Source organism: Danio rerio, chromosome 12 (assembly GCF_049306965.1).
Source record: "Danio rerio strain Tuebingen ecotype United States chromosome 12, GRCz12tu, whole genome shotgun sequence".
NCBI classification, from domain to species: Eukaryota; Metazoa; Chordata; class Actinopteri; order Cypriniformes; family Danionidae; genus Danio; species Danio rerio.
In genome coordinates, this window is record NC_133187.1 from 39255899 (window position 1) to 39282500 (window position 26602).

A 26602-nucleotide genomic window follows, 5' to 3' on the forward strand; every position below is an offset into this window, starting at 1 on the left:
ATAATTATTATTATTATTATTATTATTATTATTATTATTATTATTATTATTATTATTATCATTATTTGCTTTAACAAACCATCATGATATAGTAGAAAATGTGTGTATATAACTATATAATAATAATATATAAAATTTAAATTATTATTATTGTTGTTGTGTTGTTATTAATTAAAATAATTTATCATAGTAATAATTAATTGATTCATATTAATATAATTAAGTTATGTTATTATGCCACTAAATCGAATATGTAATAATAATAATTGATGATATTAATATTTGTTTCTTATTAATATAATAATGTATAATTTAAAAAATGTATTATGACACTCAATTGAACATGATATAATAATAATAATAATAATAATAATAATAATAATAATAATAGTTATAGTTGATCATATTAATAATTGTTTCTTATCAATACAATAATGTTTAATTTTGATATGTTATAATGCAGCTCAATGGAATAGGATATGATAATAATAATAATAATAATAATAATAATAATAATAATAATAATAATAATAATAATAATAATAATAATAATAATAACAATTGATCATATTAATAATTGTTTCTTATGAATATAATAATGTATAATTAAGTTGTTATTATGCCACTCAATTGAGTATGATATAATAATAATATTAATAATAATAGTAATAATGATGGTAATGATAATAATAATAAAATAGTAAAAATAATAATTGATCTTATTATAAAATGTTTCTTATTAATATAATAATGTTTAATGTAAATATTGTATGAAAAAAATAATAAAATATGATACTACTACTACTACTACTACTACTACTAATAATAATAATAATAATAATAATAATTGACCATACTATTATTTAATTGTTTCATATTAATATATTAATGTATTATTAAGTTATGGTATTATGCCACTGAGTTGAATATGATATGATATAATTTGATAGAATAGAATGTTTTATTAACAAAAAGAAAGTTCTAATTAAATTGTCAAAATCATTAAAATATAACTGTTCTCTTTCCCTTTAATTGCTTAACTACTTTCAGTTAAATTTCAGTTATTGATTTGTTCTACAAAGATCTGACAGCATTTTCTCAAAATTTCTACCAAGAGCATTTACAATTTTTTTTACAATGTTTCAGAATAACAAACGTTTTTATTTGTTTTGTGACTTCAAAATCAGGGTAATTCCACCAAATATAGATTTAATAACTCTTCTGAATTTATAACACTGCTTTTGTGTTGTCTGAAAATTATTGTAAGCACGTCTGAAAGTACAGAATCTTTCTGTTATTTTTATGCAATGCAAAAACAAACAAACAAAAAAAATTCTCACACACATAACTATTATACATAAGACAAATCAGACTTTCCATCGTGACTGTATCACTTGAAAGCGGAATAATATCTTTAACCCTCTTCACAGTTATGGTTAAACTCCAAACACATGATCATAACATAATTACAGCACTTTGACTTTGAACTCTGGATTGTTTGTAGCAGACTCTCATAAAGGAATATGTATCCCCTCTCACTACTGTATACACTCTTTTCAGATGTTCAAATAAACAAACTGAGAGTTGTCGTGCTTTTAAGTGGCTCACTGGGAAGTTACGCTGTGTTCCTTTTCTTTGGTGGTTGCTATGAGAGCGAGTGAAACAAACTGGTGAAATGGTCACTCTCAGTTCTCCCTGATACCCTGTGTGTGAGTATGCATGTGTGTGTGTGTGTGATGATCTGGCCTTTGGGAGGCCTCCAGGAATGTGTTGAATTCCTCTACAAGAGATTCCCCTCCCTTCCTTTCTCCATCTCATCAGTCGGCAAATAGGAAGTCAATAAAAAAAAGGAGGAGGGCTGAGAAAGACTGAGAGTGTTGAGTGCTCCTCCTGATATCAGAGGTAGTTCATAGTGTGCAGATAATAAGCTTATAACAAGAGAGTGCTAAACAGTGTTTCAAATCTGTCAAATAATTTTCACATATAAAAATGACAGAACTTTTGGCTTCGGTATTGACTTTGGAAGTTTGCATGGATACATTTAAAATTAAAATGTTGAAGGTTTAAAATCACTGCATGGCTGATGACTTCAGTCTAATCAGGGGTCAAGTGTGTTGTCTGAGGCTCTTTGTGTTGTTGATTGCATTAGAATGATGCCACTGCGTGGTTTGCATAATATTTAACTAGAGTTTACATGCTGTAACCATTTAGTGTTTTCTTGCAACAAGAAGTATACCTGAAGTTAATTTTAGTAAGTGTACTTAAGTAATGCAGAAGTATTTTTTAGGGACACTTCATTTATTAAGATATATGAACTAGTAGTATACTTGTAAGTAATATAAATACCTCTTGGAACCAAACTGACTCCCTTTTAATGTAAAAAAGTATACTTTTGAGAGTACTATAGATGTAACATCACTTATTATTTAACCACTTGGTCCCAAGCTAGCATTACTATACTTTGAAGCCACTTGAATTATTATACAATCTATAAAAACCCTTGATAAGAAATAAGTTTAGTATCATCATTGTTCAAGATTAAAGAAATACAACCTGTTTAGTTGGGAAAATTTTATTAAATATGTACATATTCGTTTAATGTTTAAGACCCTACATAACCCGACATCACCACCAAATCAGTTTGTGAATATTATAACGACTGCTTACCGAGCTACTAGAGGTGGTGAAAGAGGGGACTGTATTATTCCTCTCAAGAAAAGTAAAGTCAGTCGGTATTTTCAGTGAAAGCTGCTAGGGAATGGGCTCCATCCCACCAACAGTTAGAAGATCATGCACTTTTCGTTTTTTTCATAAATTGTTAAAAATTGGTTATTGACAAAGCAGCATTGTCAGCATTAGTACTGTATTCTTGACACTTATTTTACTGTTTGTCTTTGGCTTTTTTGTCCTCTTCTGCTGCCATCAGTCTGTTTTTGTTTTTTACTTTTTTATTGTATTTTATCTATGATAGAGGATTCTATCTTTGAGTTATTATGCTGTGCTTCTATTTTAGGTGTGACTTTTTACATTTTGTAAGGGGTGAACAGATGAAAAATAGCCATTCTTGGCTTATTCTGGCACATTTTACTGTAATATTTATTAATGTGCATTGATCCTCTAAACAAATGAACTAAACTAAACTAAAAACATTAGCTTAGGAGGGTTTTGTGTACATTTGCTTTCTGGTACCTTGTTTCTGATGTTGAAAAGTTTATCTGTCACTTTTACTGACATTTTATAGTTGTTTGACACTATGTATTGTTTGGATTGGCCATATACAGTAAATTAAAGAAAAAAAAATAAATAAATAAAATAAAAATATTAATTAAAAATGAAATTAAATAAATTAACAAAATAAGTAAAATATGATAATAATAATGATAATAATAATAATTAAATGAAAAATAAAGAAAAAAGAAAATTAAAATTAAAAGAAAATTTATATTAATTTAAATTAAATTAAAATAAATAAATAAAATTATTAAAAAATAAATGATAAAATACAATAAAATAAATTAAAATTAAAAACAAACTGTACAGGAGTTTATTAAGGAACATATGAAATGCATTCCTATTGACTTGTAACAGATGACAATGCAACTGCATGATGCAAATAACCATATACTCTTCAGTTTCTTTCTATTTTACATTTTCAATTTCAGTTTTTGGTTGTTTTAATATGTTTAGTACATGTTGTTTCATATTTGAGCCAAACCACCAGAACCCATTCAAAAATAGACCTACTGTATCTTGTTCATTCAAACCAAAGCTGCCAAGTGTGAACACACTTTAAGCCTCTTTTACTCTTTTATCTTTCCATATATACAGTACAGATACATAAGAAATGTAAATAGATGAAATCAAATGTATGAATTCGATGGGCAGAGGTTGATTGTTCAATAAGTTCAGGCTATGGAATATGAAGATATGAACTGGACTGATTCAACACGCTGCGTTGTTGCATATCTGTGAGAGTCCACACAGCAGCGTGACAGTGGCTTGTTGTTCTTGCTTATCAGCCATTGACTCAAGCAAGGAGCAATAATCCCTCTGGTACTATGGAATGTTCTGGCGTTCCAGTTACACAAACTAGAGATAACATGGGGAATGCAAGCTTGACATGAGTGTAAATGGGGCCTTGTGTCCTCCATTACATTTGACTTTGCTTTGCTCAATCGGAGAGGACAGCTGAGATATTTAACTGCTTTTTAAAAACTTTACTGGACATTTATGAGTGCCATCATGGGTTACTTGACTTTGCAGCTATAAAAATATGGATTTTTTGTGTGCGTGCGTGCGTCTGTGCGTGCGTGCGTGCGTCCGTGTGTGTGTGAATTGCTTGTAATACAGCAGTAATATTGGACGTTAAGTTTGCAATTACCTGATTTCTATTATTATTTATTTTACAAATAATTTTGCATTTATTTTATTGAAAATACTTCAATTCAAATAGTATTTATTTATTTTTTGGATTTATTTATTTATTTTATATTTAATTTAATTTATTTTTTGTTTTATTTTATTTTATTTTATTCTATTTTATTTATTTATTTATTTTACATTTTATTTATTTTATATATCTTATTTTTGTTTTATTTTATTTTATTTTATTTTATTTTATTGCCTAGTCCATGATTTATCAGAGGTAGCCACAGCAAAATTAACCTATTTTTTATTTTATTATTTATTTCATTTCATTTTATTTTATTTTATAAATTAATTTATTTTATTTTATTTTTTTATTTTATTATTATTATTATTATTATTTTATTTTTTATTTATTTATTTTTTATTTATCAGAGGTCGCCACAGCAGAATGAACCTCTTTATTTATTTATTTTTATTTATTTTTTTATTTTATTTTGTGGCCTATTCTATGATTTAACAGTGTTTGCCACAGAATGAACCTATTTTATTTTATTTTATTTTATTTTATTTTATTTTATTTTATTTTATTTTATTTTATTTTATTTTATTTTATTTTATTTTATAGCCTAGTCCATGATTTATCAGGGGTCGCCGCAGTAGAATGAACCTATTTTATATTGTTTTATTATTTATTTTATTTTATTTTATTTTATTTTGAACAATATTTTTTCTTATTTTGTATGATATCTGCTATTTTAAAATTGACATTAAATTTTATAGGCTCAAGTATTATTAACTTCTCAAGTATTTAATTACATTACATAATGATTATTATTTAAGTAATTTATTTTACTTTATTTTTACGCATGTTAGCTGCTATTTTGAAATGGCACACACATTTGATTTTATAGGCAAAACTCAAGTATTAATAATTAAATTGCAGTACATATTGATTATTATTTGAATATTTAATTACTTTTGTGTTTCATTGCAGTCTGGTGTCTATCCATACAAAACTAAAAGCATAGAAACTGGCAAATTGATTAATTGAGAGACAAAAAGAAGCATTTTGATCAAATACCATCAGCCTGACAGGCCACTTATTTCATTTAATGGCCTTAATTCTCTGTCTGCCAGACTTTCAAGTCTGCAATATTAAAGCAGACACACACTTTGATTATGCATTTCCATTAAGTAAACAAAGCTGCATCCATTTGAGTTATTTTGGCTTTCAACCATCACTGACATTTCCCCCTAAATCCAAAGCTCCAGTCACTAGAAATGCTGAATTCGCACTGAAATGCGAACTGATTCAAGTCCCAGCTGGGCCAGTTGGCATTTCTGTGTGGTGTTTGCATGTTCTCCCCGTGTTGGCGTGAGTTTCCATCAGGTGCTCCGGGTTGCCCTCACAGTCTAAAGCACTATAGGTGCATTGAATAAACTAAATTGGCCGTAGTGTGTGTCTGTGAATGAGATTGTATGGGTGTTTCCCAGTACTGGGTTGCGGCTGGAAGGACATCCGCTGCCTACAACATAGTTGGAGTTTCATAAGCCGAAGGAAAATAAATGAATGAATATACCAGAAGTATGACATATGTCTACTCTAAAGAAATAGGAACTGCTAATGGATCTCAGTAGTATGCAGTCTCATAAATGTCAATGTTTGTAAAAGTCTTGTGGAAATATGGAATCCATGTCTCAAAGAGCTGAAAGAAACACACACACACACACACATACTGTACACATACACCAACCACCTGACCATGTTCTAATGTTACACTCTACAGCCATTAGGAGTGCGTGATTTATATTTGTGAGTCACTATGAGACAAGGCCAGACTTAAGTGCAGGGGTGTGTGTTTTGGGGTCACTATGTGGGTTAAGTGTTTGTGTGTGTGCCCACATTTAAAGAGATTTATCCTCCTATCAGATGTGTTTGGGTTTGTAAAGTGGTTTTGAGTCCTTGGCACAAAATCCCATAAGACATGGAGAGCAGAGACAGCATGTGTTTGTGATAAAACTGCTTGCTTTTCTCCATGTACACATAATATACAAACTTAAGGACTTTTATTTTTCTGCTGATGGGCATGATCCTTCATTACAGTTTACAGATACTTGTCATGCCTTTGAATAGCTTGGGTTGGAAACCTTAATATATGAAATAATACACATTAAGTATGTTAATATTATAATATTAAGGTTTTTAATATTATAATATTAAGGTTTTGTCTAAAGAAAGACAAAAGAAAAGGTAGACAGGTCATGTGTTAAAGTGATTTTACTCCAGTTCACTAGCCTATAGCAAGGGCCCAGAAGCATCATGAGTAGGCCCACACGGATTCTGAGCAGATTTTGAGCCCATCAGCCCATTAGCCGGGTATAAATACTTACCTACCTATCATTGATTCTGTTTATTTACTTGTGTAAATGTGTGTACATTTTTATGTATTCAGTTTTTAAATTATTCACACTAATATTATTGACTAATATGAAAATATTCATGTGATTTATGTACAATACAGTTTGTAAAGTAATATTTTCTGTGTTTTGGTGGAGATATTGTATAAAATACTTGCTTTGTTTTCCAAATAAAGTGGATCTAATTGGATTTGCATTGTAAACAATAAATAAAAGTTAAAAAGGTATTACTTTTTATTTTATATATTAAGGTTTTAGTTATAATACTCCTAAAATAATTCTGCATCATCCACAGATTTTTAACACAATTCTGTGCAGAAATAGCAAGAAATGTCCGCAGATTCCATCTGACCCCAATCATGAGCCTGGTGTTAAGATTAATTTTCATTAACATGAACACAAGTGTACACTAAATATAGATGTAAATTGGATCCATCCACTTTTATTTACTTCCAGAGGTAATTAAATATGGATTGGATGTGATTTTTATAAAACTATTTAAATGTATTTTTATTTATTAATAATATTAGTAGTATTTTCGCTATATACTAAATGTTTGTGTAGGTGAATACATAAGTATGGGTAATATACAGTTGAAGTCAGAATTATTAGCCTTCTGAATTATTAGACCCCCTGTTTATTTTTTCCCCAGTTTCTGTTTAACAGAGAGACGATTTTTTCAACACAATTCTTTTTTTTTTTTTTAAATATAATTTTTTTAGGGGTTTTCACCTTCAGTCGATAGGACAGTAGAGAGTATTGACAGGAAAGCATGGGGAGCAGAGAGAGGGGAAAGATCTGTACTGGACCGCAAAGGTGGAATCAATCTCAGGTCGCCGTGAGCACCTTAGAGCATGTTTCGACACAGTAACCACTACACCACTGGCACCAACATTTTTCAACACATTTCTACACATAGTAGTTTTTAACAATTCATTTCTAATAACTGATTTATTTTATCTTTGATTATCCATAGTTATAGTAAATAATATTTGACTTGATATTTTTCAAGACACTTCTATACAGCTGAAGCTGCGGTCACATTAGAGTTTGTGTGTGCGATATTCTGTCGTGCGGCGCAGCGAAAAGGGGCGGGATTAAACTAGATTATTAGGCATTTAAAAAAAGCAAGCAATTGCTCCATGTTTTAAATTTCTGTTTAGAGAGGTCATGTTTTGATCCTCGATTGATCTCACGCAGTCAAGTGATGCGATTTTGCAGGTCAGAGTTCACCAAGCTTGAACTTTGCACCGTAGCAACCTGCAAAATTTGACGCATGACCCTGCGTTTCCGGTCTGACGCATTCACGTGCGTACAGTATGAATAGAAGTTTATGGGAGGAAAAGTGTAAACAGTGTGACTGCAGCTTTAAAGTGACATTTAAAGGTTTAACTAGGTTAATTAGGTTAACTAGGCAGATTAGGATATTTAAGCAAGTTATTGTATAATGATGGTTTGTTCTGTAGACTATCAAAAAAAAAAAGCTTAAAGGGACTAATAAGATTGTTCTTAAAATGGTGTTTAAAAAATTAAAAGCTGCTTTTATTCTGGCCGAAATAACAAATAAGACTTTCTCCAGAAGAAAAAATATTATCAGACATAACTGTGAAAATTTTATTGCTCTGTTAAACATCATTTGGAAAATATGTTTTAAAAAATTAAATAAACAAAAGGGGGACATCAACTGTATATGATGATGTCACTTATCACTTGTGGACTATAAATAGTATTGTCCCAACACAAATCGATTAAGTTAAATTAATTGTTTTTACAAATTTAAGTGGATTCAACATAAAACAATCAAGTTGTCCCGAAAAATTCAAGGATTGTGTTAATTCAGCTCATTTTAAATAAGTATTGTCAACAAGCAGCAAAAATCTTTTTCTTTTTTGAGTGTAATGTTGAAAATTATAATATTAATTTTCACTTTTAAAGGGATAATTCATTCAATAATGAAAATGTTCTGTTAAACACAAATGAAGATATTTGGAAAAATCCGTAAAAAAAATTGACCTTGCCTCCCTCTATTTAGCTGGAAAAACAAATACTATGGGTGTAAATGGGTGGCAAGATCGGTTTGGTTACACGTATTATTCTAAATATCTTTCTGTGTTTAGCCAAACAAAGAAATTTATACAGGATAGATTAAGATCAAAAGAGGGTATGTAAATCATGGCAGAATTGTCATTTTTGGGTGAACTATTCCGTTAAACATTTTATTTTCATAAATTCATACTGCATGACTATATGTTTAGATGATATTAAAGGGAAAGTTCTACCGAAATTGTAAATGTTACTATTCCCATAAGTGGTTTTATCCTTCAATAATTTTCTTTTTTCTGTTGGAACACAAAAGAATATAGTTTGAAGAATGTTATAAACTGGTAACCACTGATATCCATAGTTCAAAAAAAGTAAATGGTTACAGGTTTTCAGCTTTCTTTATCTTCAACAGAAGAAAGTCAAGTACAAGTGAAGCATGAGTAAATAAAGAGTTTCAGTTTTGAGTGTACTGTCCCTTTAACATTTTAATTATATGACTAATGCTTTACACTTTCATATAAGCATGAAACACATTCCCATATCTGGCAGACCCGTTGTTTCCAAAGAATATTTTTTTCTTGTCAGTGCACCATGGAGACTTGAGACAAACACTCATTATAGGCTTTATCAAAAAAAAGCACATTTCATAAGTAATCCACCTACGTCTTATCTTTCACCCACAGGGAAAAACAAAAACATTTTAATGACAGGGTTACCTCAGAAAGTTTGTCTATTGTGATGTGTTGGTGGATTGAATTAGTTTGTTGATGAAATTGGTATTGCAATAAAATAGGAGGAGACTCATCAGGGTTACCAAATTTACATTGAGTTTGGTGGTGGAAGTTAAACTGTAGTGGATCTACCACAGAGCAAATATGAACAAAACTGCAAATAAATAATTCAATTAATTAGTTAAAATCTTGGTTCAACAAAGTGATAAAAGATAGAAATTAAAGTCCAAATATACTACAGTGAGCAAAACATGCCAAGCATGAGCATGGTGCAAGGTTATAGACTCTTAATAAAATCTCAATTTTTTTTTCTTTTATTTTCATTTTTTATAATTTTTTCAAATGAACCATTTGTATCTTTGGACAACAAAACCAGTCACAGTTTTTATTTTATTTTAATTGTTTTATTTTATTTATGTCAACATGGCTCATTCTGAAAACGTAGCTCTATATACATTTCTGGAGATTGTGAATCATGTAGCCAGAAGTACATATGGCTGCTTTTCGTCTTTAAAATGAACGCTACCGGGCGGTATGATGCAGTTCCTTTTCACACTTACCAGCTGACTTTTTACCTCCATATGGACATTTTTTTCTGCTGTTACCATTTTGTTTAGTTAGCTCGCCATGTACGTCAGCGGACTTGAGACACAGAGAGGAGATGACCACAACAACTGGGTTTAAATCTGGTAAAGAAAGGTTTCAGAAAGTAAGTAAGATAAAAACAAAAGCCAAAAAATAAAATAAACACATAAATAACAGAGTGAGAATGTGGTAAAATCTGAAAACGTGATAAAGATAAGGCGAGGGCTTTACTTTTTCTGGATTGCTTTTTAAAGCTGTCGGTTGGGTTTAGGGCAGTGGGAGGGCGGGTCAACCGGTGCTTTTGAAAACACTATTGGTTGGGTTTAGGGAAGGAGGAGGGTGGGTCAGTTGATTGGTCAGTCAGTCAGTCATTCAGTAAGTCAGTCGACCTCTGGTGTGGCATACCTGAGAGAAATTCAAGATTTGAAATAGTGTACAGTGCCCTCTGGTGGATTTTTAAAAAACAAAAACTGCAAAAAAAAAAAAAAAAAAAAAAAAAAAAAAGCTTCTGGATCATTTTTGGCTCTCAAGTAATGTATATAGTGGTAAGTTTTCAGAATGAGCCTGGGTTGATTTTAATCTAAAAGCTTAATAACTGTGCTTAGCATTGTATAGTTTGTTGGGATACGATTATATTTGCCCGAGATACAACAATTAGAAATCTGTAATCTGATGGGGAAAAGATCTAAATATTAAGAAAATCACCTTGGAAGTTGGACAAATCAAGTTCTTAGCAATAAACATATTGACATATTTATGATATATTTACTGTAGGAAATTTGCTTAATATCTTCTTTAAACATGATTTTTTGCAGAAATCTCATTTTGCATGCATGCCATCTTAATCTAGTTTGAAATGTAAACATCACTTTTGGCTTTCAAGGCATATTATTTCTGGGACATTACAATAATGTTTTCCTGTGTTTGTATATGGAAAAACAAATATTGAACACAGTATTTTTTTCTCTTGACTTCATAATGTATAATTTTATTTTATTTTTTGAGCATGGAACTTCCTCTTATACCACAGTAATGCCCAAAGTGTCTTCTTTCCAACAACACCTAATTTGTGTTTGTAGCTTATTGGCTAACAGGTTAATATTATGATGGTATAAAAAGTTTGACTATTTTGACAGTTTAATTATTGCCAAAAATATTCCTGTGCGTAACAAGTGTCACACAAGGGGGACTAAGACCAGAACTGTGAGTACAGTTCATTGCAGAAAGATGATAGCAGGTAATATGGCAAACAGGTAAAGTCTTTTCTTGAATTTAGGATGAGCAGTGGACCAGGATGGAATGAGATGGTTACTGATGATGTAGATCACAGAGGAGATCAAGAAACACTCAACCAGGAGGCAACCACTTTAAGAGGAGAGAAGCAGACACTGTAGGTACACTGGAGCAGACAAGGTAAGTATAACAGATAGCTTTTGGAATCGCTGACCGTGAGAGTTCGTCCTACTCGATGAGACGAGGCCAGACACTGAGGCTGCGTCTGAAACTGCATACTTCCATACTATATAGTACCCTAAAATCAGAATGTGAGCCGAGTAGTATGTTCGAATTCATAGAATTCTAAAATCAGTATGTGATAAGAACCCAGATGACTTACTACTTCCGGCGAGATTCTGGAGTGCGCATCCCATGCACGCTGTGCTATCCCATGATGCCCCGCGAGCGAATTCATGAATGGGAGTAAAGCGGCGCAATTGACGCTGGTAGATCACGTGACAAAATGGCGGATGTAGTACGTCCAAATTCCATTCATAAGCTGCGTCCCAAATGGCACACTATGCACTATGCACTCATGCACTATGTACTTATGCACTTACACACTCAACAGGATAGTATATGTATGTAGTGTTGTCCCAAATGGCACACTATTGTTTTTTTACTAAGCGGAAATTCAAACCGTTTCCCTGATGACGTTTGACGGTTGCCAAATCAGTGAAATAAACAACCAAATTATCAAATAATACCTGCCCCGAGTATTGCCCCATTCACCATCGGGAGGCGCTATAATCACTCTCGTAGGATAATTTTGCTTTCACCATCCAATATAAATAAAGTTATCCAACATGTGCATCCGATAGCTCCGCCCCTTCCGCTAGTAAGCAAACCTGCGGTCGTTGAGTGCGTGAAGTGTCCATCATTACACACTTCATTTTAGAGGCTAAATGAGTGCATCATCTGGGTAATTAAAGTGCACTTAATGTTTTTAGAGTTTTCAGTGTGAACACACTACTTACACTATTTATACTACAAAATGGCATAGAATAGTGCATAAGTATGCGATTTGGGACGCAGCTATACTTTTCACGTTCATACTGTATAGAACGTACTTTTCTAACGGCCGAGTAGTACGTTTAAATTCAAATGCATTATCTAATGAGTAGTAGGTGGTTTAGGACGCAGCCTGAGTGAAGCTGAGTGCAGGGTTTTATCCGCTTGTTAAGTGTGACATCACGCAGAGCGGCTTCCGGGTCTAAGCGCTCTATTCAACTGAATGGGGAGATTCATGAAATGGTAATAATAAACATTTACAAAGCGATTGAAGGCTTTCGAAAATCACGATCGCAATATATATGTCCATGCCTAATATCCGATAGCCAGAGAGTGATTCATTGTTTTATAAATTGTTAAAATTTTGGTATTTGTTATGCAGCAAGCCCAGAGATTGTTGTGTACACTATGACTTTATGTAAAATTAACTTTAATGTGTGATAGGAATAAAAGTGATCATAAACGAATGATTTCTCCACTCAAGTGAATGGCGGCTTGGACCCAGAAACAGTATTACATACGTCACAAACACGTCATCACTTATCAAGCGGAGATAGGGTAAAGTCTAGATTGGATATGCGGCCGGCCGGAAGTGCGATATGCATATTAATAAAGCAGCATTTTTTTTATAACACTGTATAACAATAATTAATATTTTTACAGTACTGTGAGGGTTGGGTTTAGGGTTGGGGTGGGGGTAGGCATTCAAAAGTTCATTTTATTGGGTTATTTAATAGATAACATAACTAATACTCGGTACAACAACTGTTCTTACATTACTGTGACGGTTGGTTTTAGGAATTGGGTGGGGGTTTATGTTAATAAAATAAAACAAATGAGAAATTTGATTAAAAATATAAATAATTCTTGTTAACTTCCGGCCGCAAACGTATCCGCTCTAGCAACAACCAGCGGATAGGGGGTGCAGGGGATGACATACAGGTGCGGGAGTAATAAGAATTCAGGTGATGGAGATCGTGCTGATTGGGGTGACTTTGAAAGGGATGGATCATGTGATTGGGAGTGTGGAGAACCTGGCCTGGCAGTGAGAATAAGACTGGTTTTGTGGTCCAGGTTTACACTTATTTCTTATAGCGTGAAAACAAATTTAATCTTAAGAACCATTTCGCCTTAAAAGAACCTTTTGTGGAATGTGAAAGTTTCTTTGGATGTTAACGGTTCTTCTTTAAAAAAGTGTGCATACAGTAGAGGCAGTAACATTACAGACTGTCTGTGGGAATAAAAACAGTCAAGTCCTTTTATGACTCGAGGGATGAGAGTAAATAAAGGTCTTTTCAAGGACTGCACAGATGTTTGCCTGCTATTATACTCATTCAGACCTGTCATCATGTTTTCATTATAAGCACTAAAGCTGACAGACACGTGCAGCACGGAGACAGCGTACAATATTATACACACTCCTGACACAAGCATATAGACATTTTATTCGTCTATTTGCCGTTTCGTCCTCTTGATCTCACTTAGTTCCCATTCTGATGTTGTGTGTCACGCTTCCTGTGGTTTCCCTGGAGATGAAGCCATAAATAAACATCAGCGGATGGTATAAAGCAGAGACTGGACGCCTGAATCATCCCACAGCATGATTCAGCGGGAGACAGAGAGCATGAGAAAGACTGCAGCCACAATTTAAGCTTCCCTTCGTTTTCAACTGGCTGTCGATATGATGGTCATTTAACTGATCATTCAAATGGAGCCCTCAGACAGTTTTTCCCCAAAGTTTTTATTCATCATTTGGTTTAATTAAATTAATCTTCATTTCTATAGCGCCTTTACAATGTAGATTGTGTCAAAGCAGCTTAATAGTGTTCTAGTAAATATTAAACGAATAATAACAATGCAAAAAATAGTAACAATGCAGTTATTATACACACAAATATTTTTATTTATATTGTTACATTTATCTGCATGTAATACATCTATAATTACATTTATAATTACACTTTTGATCCATTCCTTAAGTCTTAATCCAACCTGAACCTACCCACACCACCAAACCTGCCTCTAACCCAGGGATAAGCAAACTTGATCCTTGAGGGCCGGTGTCCCTGCAGAGTTTTGTTCCAACACTAGTCAAACACACCTGAACAAACTAATCAGTGTCTTCAAGATCACTTGAACTCTATAATGAGGTCTGTTTGAATAGGGTTGGAGCTAAAATATGCAGGACACTGGCCCTCCAGGATCAAGTTTGCCCACACCTGCTCTAACCTTACCTGCATTCAACCTCAATGCTCCCACACAGGTTGTGCAATACAATATGAACACAATAAATGTACTTTTTTTATACAAGTACCTGGTAGTTAAAGAGCATGTATGTTACCTTTTTTTCAAGATTTAGGAAATGTCTTTTATGTCTCCATGACATCTTTTAGTTTCAGCTCAAAATAACTGTCAGATTATTATTCATTATACCTTTCTGAATCCGGGAAATAGGACACGGGTGTCAAACTCAGTTCCTGGAGGGCCACAGCCCTGCACAGTTTAGTTCCAACCCTGCTTCAACACACTTACCTGTAGGTTTCAAACATGCCCGAAGGACTCAATTAGTTTGATCAGGCGTGTTGTTGTTTTTTTGCCTGTGCCTTTAATGCAAGTGAGCTACTTCTCACCGCCCATCGTTTCCACATGACTGTCAGAGCCATCAAGATCTTTTAGAATTGTACTGACACTATTTATACGGCTGTGGTGATGAAATATGTAGCGATTTTACTGACTTTATTACAGATATGCACTGTTTTAAAAATGTTTTAAACTTGTAAAACTTACTCCTGAGGTGCAGCTGATCATAGAGCTGAACAGATCTTTTAATCCCAGTAGCTTTGCGCACATCCTATCTTGTGGATATGATTATATGCCTTACTGTGGAGACATTAATATGCGGCTGTCAATCAATTCGGTTGGTGGGGAAACCTCACTCCTAGTTTCGTTGCGATGGGCCTCAAAATTGCAGGAATTTGGATCCTATTTTAACATCAGGAAATTTTAAAAAACGTGTGTTTCTATTACTCCAATATGACTTTGGACACACTATACCTACACATAGTTCTGTCCAAACAGCTTACAAAAGTTGATTTTCATCATAGGTTCCCTTTAAGGTCACTTTTTATTGATATTTAATATTTAAATAAGGACTTGGGTTGGAATTGGTATGGTGAATGGCATCATTACTGTTTGTATGACTATGTTTACAATTGAGTGATAGCTGAAATTCAGATATGGTAATGGATGTTTGGTGGTAGACCAATCACAATAGACTGATGGGACATTGACCAATCAGAGTATGCTATCAATATGGCAGGGCTTAGGGACACCAGATCTTTGAACCAATCTGTTTAGACACTCAAAAGAGGTAATACTGCAATGCTTAGTATGTGAACATATATATATATATATATATATATATATATATATATATATATATATATATATATATATATATATATATATATATATATATATATTTATATATATATATATATATATATATATATATGTAACCCCGTCAGTCCTACACCACCCAACCCACTCCGAGCTGGGATCGAACTAGCAATTCTTTGTATGGGAGTCGGTTGCTCTAACAAGAAGGCTAAAGATCATGGCCTGTAGCGTCTGTTGCTAGAGCACCTTTAGTGGTCAGAGGAGTGAGGTTTACGTGCACAGCATTTTACTAGCTGACCTCTGTTACACTCATCCCCCTAAACCTCACTTTTATCTCACTATTTTTAGTCACGGCACCAATGTAACCCCGCAGGTCATACACCACCCAACCCGCTCCGAGCAGGGATGGAACCGGCAACCTTCCACATGGGAGTCGGTTACTCTAACAAGGAGGCTAAAGACCATGGCCTGTAGCATCTGTCGCTAGAGAACCTTTAGAAGTCAGAAGATTGAGGTTTAACATACACAGCATTTCATTAGCTGGCCTCCGCTACTTATACACTACCTGACAAAAGTCTTGTCGTCGATTCCAGTTGTAAGAGCAACAAATAACAACTTGACTTGACCATTTGGAAAAGGGTCAGAAGGTAGATTTTTCTGATGAATCATCCGTTGAACTACATCCCAATCATCACAAATACTGCAGAAGACCTACTGGAACCTACATGGACCCAAGATTCTCACAGAAATCAGTCAAGTTTGGTGAAGGAAAAATCATGGTTTGGGTTTACATTCGGTATGGGAGTGTGTGAGAGATCTGCAGAGTGGATGACAACGTCAACAGCCTGAGGAATTAAGACACTTCTGCTGCCCATTACATTACAAACCACAAGAGAGGGCAAATTTTTCAGCAGAATAGTGCTTCTCATATTTCAGCCTCTACGTCAAAGTTCACATAAGAAAGCATAAAAGGTCAAGGTGCACCAGGATTGGTCAGCCCAGTCACCAGACATAAACATTATTGTGCATGTCTGGGGTAAGATGGAGTTGAAATTGAAGATGAATCCAAAGAATCTTGATGAACTCTGGGAGTCCTACAAGAACGCTATCTTTGCATTTTCTTTCTCAGTTTACAACTTTCAAGCAAGACAAGTTTGGAAAAAGTACAGTACAGAAACTGTAATAAACTGCCAGAGTATTTATATCACTTCCTAAACATTATATTATTTCAAACAACTAAAATATCAATAAAAGTCACTTTGTTAAACTGTAAATCAAAATTCGACAGAGCAGAGATCAAGGTCCCACAATGCAATTCACAACTGTAAACAGAAAACACTTGTGAATCACAAAATACGAAAACCTATACCTCTGTAAGAAAACCTAATCCTGTACCTATAGGAGAACATTTCAGTGTGATATAAGGATAAATTTGTTTAATATTCTCCTTGCTGTTTTTGTTTTTTATTTTTTATAATTGTTTGTGAAATGTTTTGAAACATTTTTTTTCCTACCATATATGCAATGTTAGTTATTAGTTCTTGGACCTATGTGTGAACGTTAGAGGGCTGATAATCTTGTGCAACCCTCACATCATAAATGAAGACGTTTGAGGTCACACAATCAGTCATGAATGGTGAGGATTCCCCTACTAGCCGTTGTGTTGTGGTTTTAACTGCTGCTGAACAGAACAGTTGGCTCAGCGTATCTTGTCCACTTCAGATTTCCTGTTTTGTGTTATGAATGCCAGGCAGCAACTAATCATTTAGTGGTTTCAAGGACAACTTCGTCCTTCACTTTCTCTCTCCTTCTTTCATTGTATCTGTACAGCTGAATTGTTGTAGAATGAGAACTATTTCCTCTTACAGAACACATCCTTTAGTTCAGCCCTGCACTCAGTCAGCCCTGAGCTCATTATTATTAGATGTGCATGAAATGTATTGTATTATGTAATATAGGCTGGCGCGAGTGTTACTATGATTTCAAGTTTAATATATAGATATGACAATTTAGAAGAGCTTGTAAATGTATTTATAGAAATTGTACAATTTCTTATCTAAGATTATTTTATGATTTTTTTATGTATATAATTGATTAAATATAATTGACAATAAAAAATAGCAGTTTTTCATTTTAATGTATTATAGAATGTAAGATTTTAAGCTGAATTTTTGGTAACACTAGACTGTCTGCTTAATATCTGCTTAATATCTGTTGATACTGCTGCTAAACAGACATTTAACTGACTATAAGAAACTGTGCAAGTACATGTCAACTTAAACTAACCTTAACATATCAGTCTTCTTATAATCTAATGAGAATTAGTTGGCATGTAGATGCAATGCAACTTAAATTCAACAAACGGACCATTAAAATAAAGTGTGACCGAATTTTCAGTATTAATACTCCAGGCTTTAGTGTCTCAGGATATGTTTTGTGACTCTTTAATCAGACAATTTACAAATAAGATATTATTAAACATTTTCCCAGAGATGGGTTGCAGCTGGAAGGGCATCCTTTGCGTAAAACATGTGCTGGATAAGTTGGCGGTTCATTCCGCTGTGGCAACCCCGGATAAGTAAAGGGACTAAGCCAAAAAGAAAATGAATGATTTATTACATATTTTAAATGTCATTTACTGTCATTTTTTGGACCAATTTATTACATCTATTCTGATTAAAAGTATTATTTTATTTTATTTATACTGTATATCTTTATTTATTTAGTGCTTTTTATAGTATTCTTCCCACTTTACAAAGATACAAGTGATGATTGACAAGCAATACATTATAGCACATTAAATTATGTTCATTCATTCATTAGTTTTCCTTTGGCTTAGTTCCTTTATTCATCAGGGGTCGCCACAGTGAATTGAACCACCAACTTATCCAGCATAGGTTTTATATATTGTATATATTTGTGTTTACCCTAGTTTTGGGGTTGGTAGAGTTGAACATTATTAGTCATTTTCCATTTTTTCTTTTTTTGTTGTTGTTCATGTGACGTCACTTTACACGGTGACTATGGGCTCTATTTTAAGTCTAAAGTGCATTGTGCAAAAGCATTAAGGACGTGTCTGAATCTACTTTTGCTATTTTAACTATGGAAAAATACGGTTTGTGCCTTGGCGCATGGTCTAACAAGGTTGTGCTTATTCTCTTAATGAGTTATGGGTGTGTTTTGAGCATAACGTGCATTAAAACAATCAGAGACTCATCTCCCATTCCATTTACTTTGCAAGTGGAAAAACTGAAAGATTCACTAATGAGAAAACAGTTAAACAGACCATCTGCAGCACGAAGATAAAGAAAAAGCCTCCCCCATTCAGCCTCTTTACTTTCTCTTTACTTTACTTTTACTCTTTACTCCTTTACTTTCGTGGAATGAGGAAACAGTGGTAGACTCACTCCACTGAAGACTTATGTCCTATTTTTATGGCCCGTATGGTGATGCATACATCTTCAAAAACCTGAAAGGAGAACAAATATGAACTTGCTTTTATCAAAACAAATATAAATATGTATATACAAATACTACTGCTAATAATAACATTATACAAATGCAAATTGTCATAAATAAACTGAAAAAAGCCCCCTGAGATGAAGAAGGCATGGAGTCAGTAGTTTTCATACTTTAATGGAAAATAATAATTTTTGTAACATTTTAATCCTTTATTTTTTTCACATGTAAACATATTTGTGTGTTGCTGTACATCCTGTGTGTATTAAGAAGTATGTAAGCATTTGGACCCACATGGGTGAATAACTAACGCGCTCTGCGCTTGACCTTAAACCAGTTTTGAGTTGGTCAATGGCGCTGTCTATTCCAGTTCCTCAAAATAGTAACGCACCAACAGGCCCGGCCCTAACCAATTTGGCGCCCAAGGCAAGATTTCAGGTGGCGCCCCGTCACATCGCAGTAAATTCCACTGCTAGTGTATAGTCATAAGAAACTAAACAGCTTTTTGATCGACTACTACAAGCTGGGAAAATGTCAGATAAATATGCCAATGCAATTAACATTATTGCTGAATAGATCTAATATTTACACATTTGCTTGAGGAAGGAATGATGGGGGTTGCTACATTACTATTGCTATTTTCCAAAACATCTAAGCCCTTCCATAACATTAGCTGACGTAAAACTAACAGATAGCACTATAGCTATTTAATGATTAGCAATGTTATGTCATATCTATCAACGTTGGATGTTAAAATATGGGACAACAAATAGCTTCAAATAATAGAAAACATAGCAAACAATAGAAAATATTGACATTAAAATAAAAGGTTTAAACCTATTAAAATCAATGGACTATACAGAAATTAAATAAAGCTATAATATCTATTCTCTCTCTCTCTCTCTCTCTCTCTCTCTCTCTCTCTCTCTCTCTCTATATATATATATATATATATATATATATATATATATATATATATATATATATATATATATATTATATCTATATGTAAATATATATTTAACTTTTAATTGTATTTGCATACTGATAAAAGCAAATGAATCTCTCATTGTGTTTTGTTTGATAACAGAGGTGTTAATGTAAGAATGCACAGATCTAAAATGAATGAATGAATGAAGCATTCGACTACTTTAGTAACTATTGTGCTCATTTAAGAGAAAATTAGTTGTGTTTAAAATAAAACAAGCAGGATAGAGCAAAAAAAAAAAAAAAAACGAAAAAAAAAAGCACTTTTTCGACGGTCCCTTACGGAGAGCGCCACTCCGCGCGAGCTCAGCTCTCCCGGCTCAACGGAGCAGTGCTCGTAATATCGAGCGAAAAAAAAGGAAAAAAAACCAGCTGTGAAACATAACCAGCTTGGTCTTTCTGTAGGAAACACACTTTAGATCTTTTTAGGGTAAGAGGTTTTTGAGTTATTGCCATCTATCACTGAATGTGTGTCAGGAATTTTGAAAACAAAACCAACTTAACCCCGCTCATTTCTGGCGCCCCCTGGATGTACAGCGCCCTTAGCATTTGCCTATACTGCCTATGCCACGGGCCGGCCCTGCGCACCAACAATTCGCTTTAACACACCTCCTTTTTAGACCAGCACAGCAATGAGTCCACCAAGTGGTGCAAATGGATTTGCTATTCAAACAATGTGGTGCAAGACGTTGAAATAACAGTCACACTGGTCTGAAAATAGCAACAAATCGCGCAAAACACTTATTGCGCCGAGCAGGCACGTGCACACATAGGGCTCAACCTGTGCAATGCACATGCCCTTTTTAGTCTTGGATAGAAAGTGCCCTTCCAAAATTATCAAAAGTGCCCCCGCGACGCGGCACACCCTCGGTCCCGCTCTTCAGTAGGCGCGCGACAACACCGGTCTTGAGTACGGGCGCGACAACACCGCTCTTGAGTATGCGTGCGACAACACAGCTGATCAGAACGCGCGCGACAACACCGCTCTTCAGTACGCGCGCAACACCCCCACCCCCCACCCCCCGCTCTTCAAAAAATTTATCCTGCACATGCCCTTCGGACGGTCTCTGCACGGGCCTGGCGCCGAGTGTATGATAGGGCCCTATATCTCCATGTTTAAACATCTTCAAGTGTTTTAGATACACTGTGGTGCAGATTAATTATCATATTCATGTACAAGGTACAAGTACCTAAACTAATTCCATGACACTATTCTAGTACATCTCCAAAAACAATGATCAGTATTCATTTTCCAAATTAAAATAGTCTAAAAATACCCTAGTTGTGGTTTCATAGTCTGAATGCATGCTTGTACCAATAAAAGTGCTAAATATTTTCTTTGCAAATCCACAATGATAAATGATTAATATGAAACCGAATACCATAATCCCTGTGTAGCCATGCATCTTTACACAAAGATGTGACGATCTAAAGAGAGGACTCTAATGAGAAAAGAGTTGGCTGTCCTGTCGAAGGTTAAAAATAAAGCCTGAATATGTCAAGACTGTAGTGAAGATTCCAGAGTACATTCTCTGAGGACAGGGTTAAGAGGAGAGGGCTAAGGCCAGTTATTTCTGTGTCCACTGAATCATATGTTTTGCTGAGGGGGAGAAAAAAAGCAGCTAAAGTTTGAGCTTGAGGCATGTGGTCCTGGGATAGATGTAAAGAAGAAGAGCAAAAGAAGCTCTCCTCTGTCAGTAAGTCTGATTATGTAATGTTAAGAGATTTCCAGAGCTCGGTAATGTGAAAGACACAATGGCTGAAGCTGTTTCAGAATGAGTGGGCTCTCGGTTGCTTTCTGGAATAGAGAGAAGGGAGGATAGATATGTCAGAGGAGTGATAATTGAGAATAGAAACGCCCTCCTTGTCTTTAAGGTCATGAATATTTTCTGCTCCAAATGGCATTTGCTACATTATTAATTGATAGAGAATTTTAAAGGTTTTTGTTTTGTTATTCTTGCTTTATTTATGTGACCAAGTAGTTTTCAGTGCAATCATCGATGTAAACAGAACACGGTGCTAAAATAAACAGGGTATCCACTGCTATTACAGAAAGCAGCAACAAATGAGAGCAAAATAAATTCACTCATAAATTTTCCTTCAGCTTTATACCACAGCAGAATGAACTGCCAACTTATCCAGCATATGTTTTACACAGCAGATGCCCTTCCAGCTGCAACCCAGTACTGGGAAACATCCATAAACACACATTCACACATACACTATATGGCCAATTTAGTTTATTCAATTCACCTATAGCGCATGTCTTTGTACTGCGGGGGAAACCAGAGCACCCAGAGGAAACCCACGTCAACACAGGGGGAACAAGCAAACTTTACACATAAATGCCAATTGGCATTCTGGGACTCGAACCAGAGACCTTCTTGCTGTGAGATGACATGTCTAACCATTGAGCCACCATGTTGCCGAGCAAAAGAAATTGATTAGGTAAAAATTATTGGACCCTCAAGCAACTGAATAAAACTAACTTGTGAGCTGTTGAATCATTCACTAAGCTGAATTGTTTAAAAACATTGATTCATTCTGGAATAAATCAGACTTTTAAACCATTGAATCTTTATCAACCGAATTACTCAATTACAGAGATTCATTCAGAAACAAAACTGACTATGAATCATTCAATAAGAATCTGTAGCATCAAAGCAACCCATTTTTGCTGGTTACTTCATCTCTTTGTGCATCGCTACATAAAATAGTTCCATATGTGTCCAGCAAGTAATTTTGAACAGCATATAGTTGAGTGAATGATTCAATAAATTGCTTGACTGTTTTATTCCTAATTCCTGACTTAATATTCTTGAATTTTTAACCATTTATTAAAGTTAATATTTAAAAAATTCACCAGATTCAGTTTTTTTTCCTATTCACACTGAGTAATCATTAATTTAACTAAGCCTTAAAAAGTTCTATTTAATTTCTGAACAAATCAGAATTTTGTCTTTTACATTTAGATGCTAATTTTGAATGATTTACTGATTTAATGACTCACGACTCTGAATTGTTCTTGGAAAAAACAATGAGTGTGTTGTTTTTAAACAGTTTAAATTATTAATTCCACAGGACATAAGTGTGTTTTGTTCCTGAATGTACAGTATGAGTGTTTTTGAATGATTCAGTTGAGTTAATAATTCAACAAGTCGCATCTACTTCACTCTTGAATGTTTCAGTATTTTTTAATGATTCATTGTCTGTTTGTTCCTGAATGAATCTCAGTAATCGATTAGTTCAGTTAGTAAGGATTCAGTGATTCACAAATATAATATGTATCTGAATGAATCAGTGTTTTTGATCAATTCAGCTGAGTCTGTTTCATTCAGTTGCTTGGGTGAGCGATTCATTGATTCTCTGAACAGTCTCTTTTGCTCTCATTTGTTAAATGAAATTCACTCCAGTGGATGGTTTTAGTGATAAATGTTTTAGTTTCTTATATTCTTGAATTAGTTACTGTTTTTCTCTGAATTTCCACATTAAAGGACTCAATAAAGTTGCTTTTGTTCTTGAATTGTTCAGTGGTTTTGAACAAAATGCTTCAGTGATTGAGTGTGATATTAGTCACCACTTACTGGTGTCCCAATGTAACTCACAGAATATCCCCAGATCTTAGAACATCACCAGACTAACCATGATATAATTTTACATCATTTACAAATAAATGGCTATTTTGAGCCAGTTGTAATGATTTACTCAAAAATATGTCATAACTTTGCTCTCTTTGAATAAGAACCAGAGTTGTGGAGGGTCACTATAAACTCAGTTTGACTTTAAATGTTTGAAGCTGAAAGTCTCTCTCACACACACACTCCCATGGCATTTTTATTGACCTGGGCGACTTTCAAGATTGTAAACTGTGTGTAAAGTGAAAGATTGCACCATTTCGCCAGTGTCCAGCTGTGTTTGGACCACACTGAGACTCACACTGTTACGTGAATATAACTACACTGTACTGTTGGCTGATGACATGGTCTAAAGTGGTGGTCTGTGTGTAAAACTCAGTGAGAAGAAAACCGTGGGATCCAAGTAAAATTGTTGGCACAGCTGGCCCCCGGATGACTCTCCTGGGCTGGCAAAGCCCACTCAAATGTTTTGTCTGTATGTTTGCTTTGCTGGAAACCATGAGAGCCACACTTCAGATGTGAAAGTTAGGTGGCGAATGAAGCCAAGCTGAGTTTTACGACCTTCTCATAACTCTGCGTGAAGATTCTATAAATCCTGAAATGCAAATAATATCATTCAGCCAAACCATTCAGCAGTAAATCACATCGATTGTTGTTAGCTCCTCGGAATCTCCTTTTTATGTCGACATCCAATCAAACGAAGTCATATTTGTCTTAAGCAATGCATTCCTACAATATTTCAAAGGTCAGGGCTGGGTATTTGGATTAGGCTCTAGAATCAATACTGCTCCTGTCTTGAGTAGTGTAGCAAACATCTGAGAGTGTGTACTGTGCACTTGAGACAGAAAGGGAGGATATCACACATTTGATAAGAAAGGAGAGACCTGCATATTTACTTGGTGCAGTGCTTTTCTTGACTACTGGATAAGAGAATCACTGAATAAGAGAACAGACGTGTTAGATGGTGTTATTTTGGAAAAAACCAAAAAACTAAGCCTTCATAATAACTTTAAAAAATAACAATTTCATTTTTAAGTATAATTATTTTAGCTACATCTTTTTTAGCTACATGATTTTTTAACAACACTGGTATAGCCTCACAAAATGCATTACGTGATTGTGTGAATGAATCCATCTCTCAATCAATCTATTAATCCATCCATCAATCAAATACAATCTTAATCAATTCATTCATCCATCCAATGAGACCTCAATCCATCCATCCATTCATCCATCCATTTATCCAATGAGATCTCAATCTGTCCAACCAACCAATGAGATCTCCATCCACCCATCCAACCAACAAGATCTAAATCAATCCATCCAACCAATGAGATCTCAATCCACACAACTATCTATCTAGCCAACCAACCAACAATATCTCCATCCATCTATCGATCAAACGCAACCTTAATCAATCCATTCATCCATCAATTTGACCATCCATCCATCAAATGCGATCTCAATCCATACATCCATCTAATAAGATCTCAATCCATCCATCCTACTATCCAATGAACCACCCATGCACCCATCTACTATCCATCCAACCAATAAGATCTCATCCACACATCCATCTATCCAAGCAACAAAATCTTCATCCAACCATCAATCGAACACACCCTTAATCAATCCATCAAATGAGATCTGTCCATATATCCAATAATCTAATGAGATCTTAGTTCATCCATCTATTCATCCATCCAACCAAGCAACAAGGTCATCCATCCATCCATCAATCGAATGCGATATTAATCAATATATCCATCAAATGACATCTCAATCCATACACTCAACCAACCAACGAGATCTCCATCCACCCAACAAGATCATCTATCTTCCGTCCATCTATCCGCCAGTTTAAAATTAGTTTGAATGACTTTTTAATCAAGAGGAAAATATATGAATGAGATTGTTTTCTAATATTTTAACAAAAATAAATGTATTTCTTTATGGTACCTTTCCTGTTTTTCAGCAATTATCTTTTTTTTCTTAATGTATTTTAGGAGAACAACATACTTAAACGATAAACCCTAATATTGATGTCCATTTTGTCGCCTCAGAAGAATACCAAACAAATATTCCCTCTATATGTTTACATTTAGATAAGCATGTTGTCAAAGAGTCACAGCTCTCTGTTCTTCACAATCTTAAATGCATCTCGTCCTGTCAAACTTTCAGTCTTTGATTTGTGCAAAGAGTTTGAAGTGTGTTTGAGCAGAGCACCAGTGTGTTGTTTATAAGAGCAAACACATTCCTCCTCTAAATCAATAAACCCATATGCAGAGTGTAAACTCAAGCGTGAGTCTGCAGCCTCTGACATCTGTTTCTGAAGTGTGTGTTTGCTCTTCAGAAGAACATGAGAATGAGGAGCAAAGATGGTTTTATCAGTGACAGACCTGTGTGTACAATCTGTCAGAATTACATCAAACCTGCTCACTATCCCAGCTCAACAGATGTCTGGAGCTCTTAAAGGGATAATGCAGCCCAAAATGAAATTCTACTCATAATTTATTCACCTTCAAATAGTTCCAGATATTTATTAATTTATGTTTTCCTGTTGAACACAAAATGGAAAGTGGTAGTCATTGACATCCATGGTAGAAATAAAATACGAAGAAAGTCAATGGCTATAGGTTATCAAGATGCCATCTTCAAAATGTTATTTTAAGCTCATCAGAATAAATATGA

The 26602-nt window shown here is 34.3% G+C and overlaps 1 long non-coding RNA gene across 8 annotated transcripts in view; it reads left to right on the forward strand.

The window, feature by feature from the left end:
* The window catches only part of LOC108191741 (uncharacterized), a 218731-nt gene that overhangs the window by 119862 nt on the left and 72267 nt on the right, over positions 1 to 26602 (forward strand). For all 8 annotated transcript variants that reach the window (XR_012388139.1, XR_012388138.1, XR_012388133.1 and 5 more), the window contains one exon: positions 11422 to 11558. This is a non-coding gene — a long non-coding RNA (uncharacterized lncRNA). The remainder of the gene's footprint in view (positions 1 to 11421; positions 11559 to 26602) is intronic.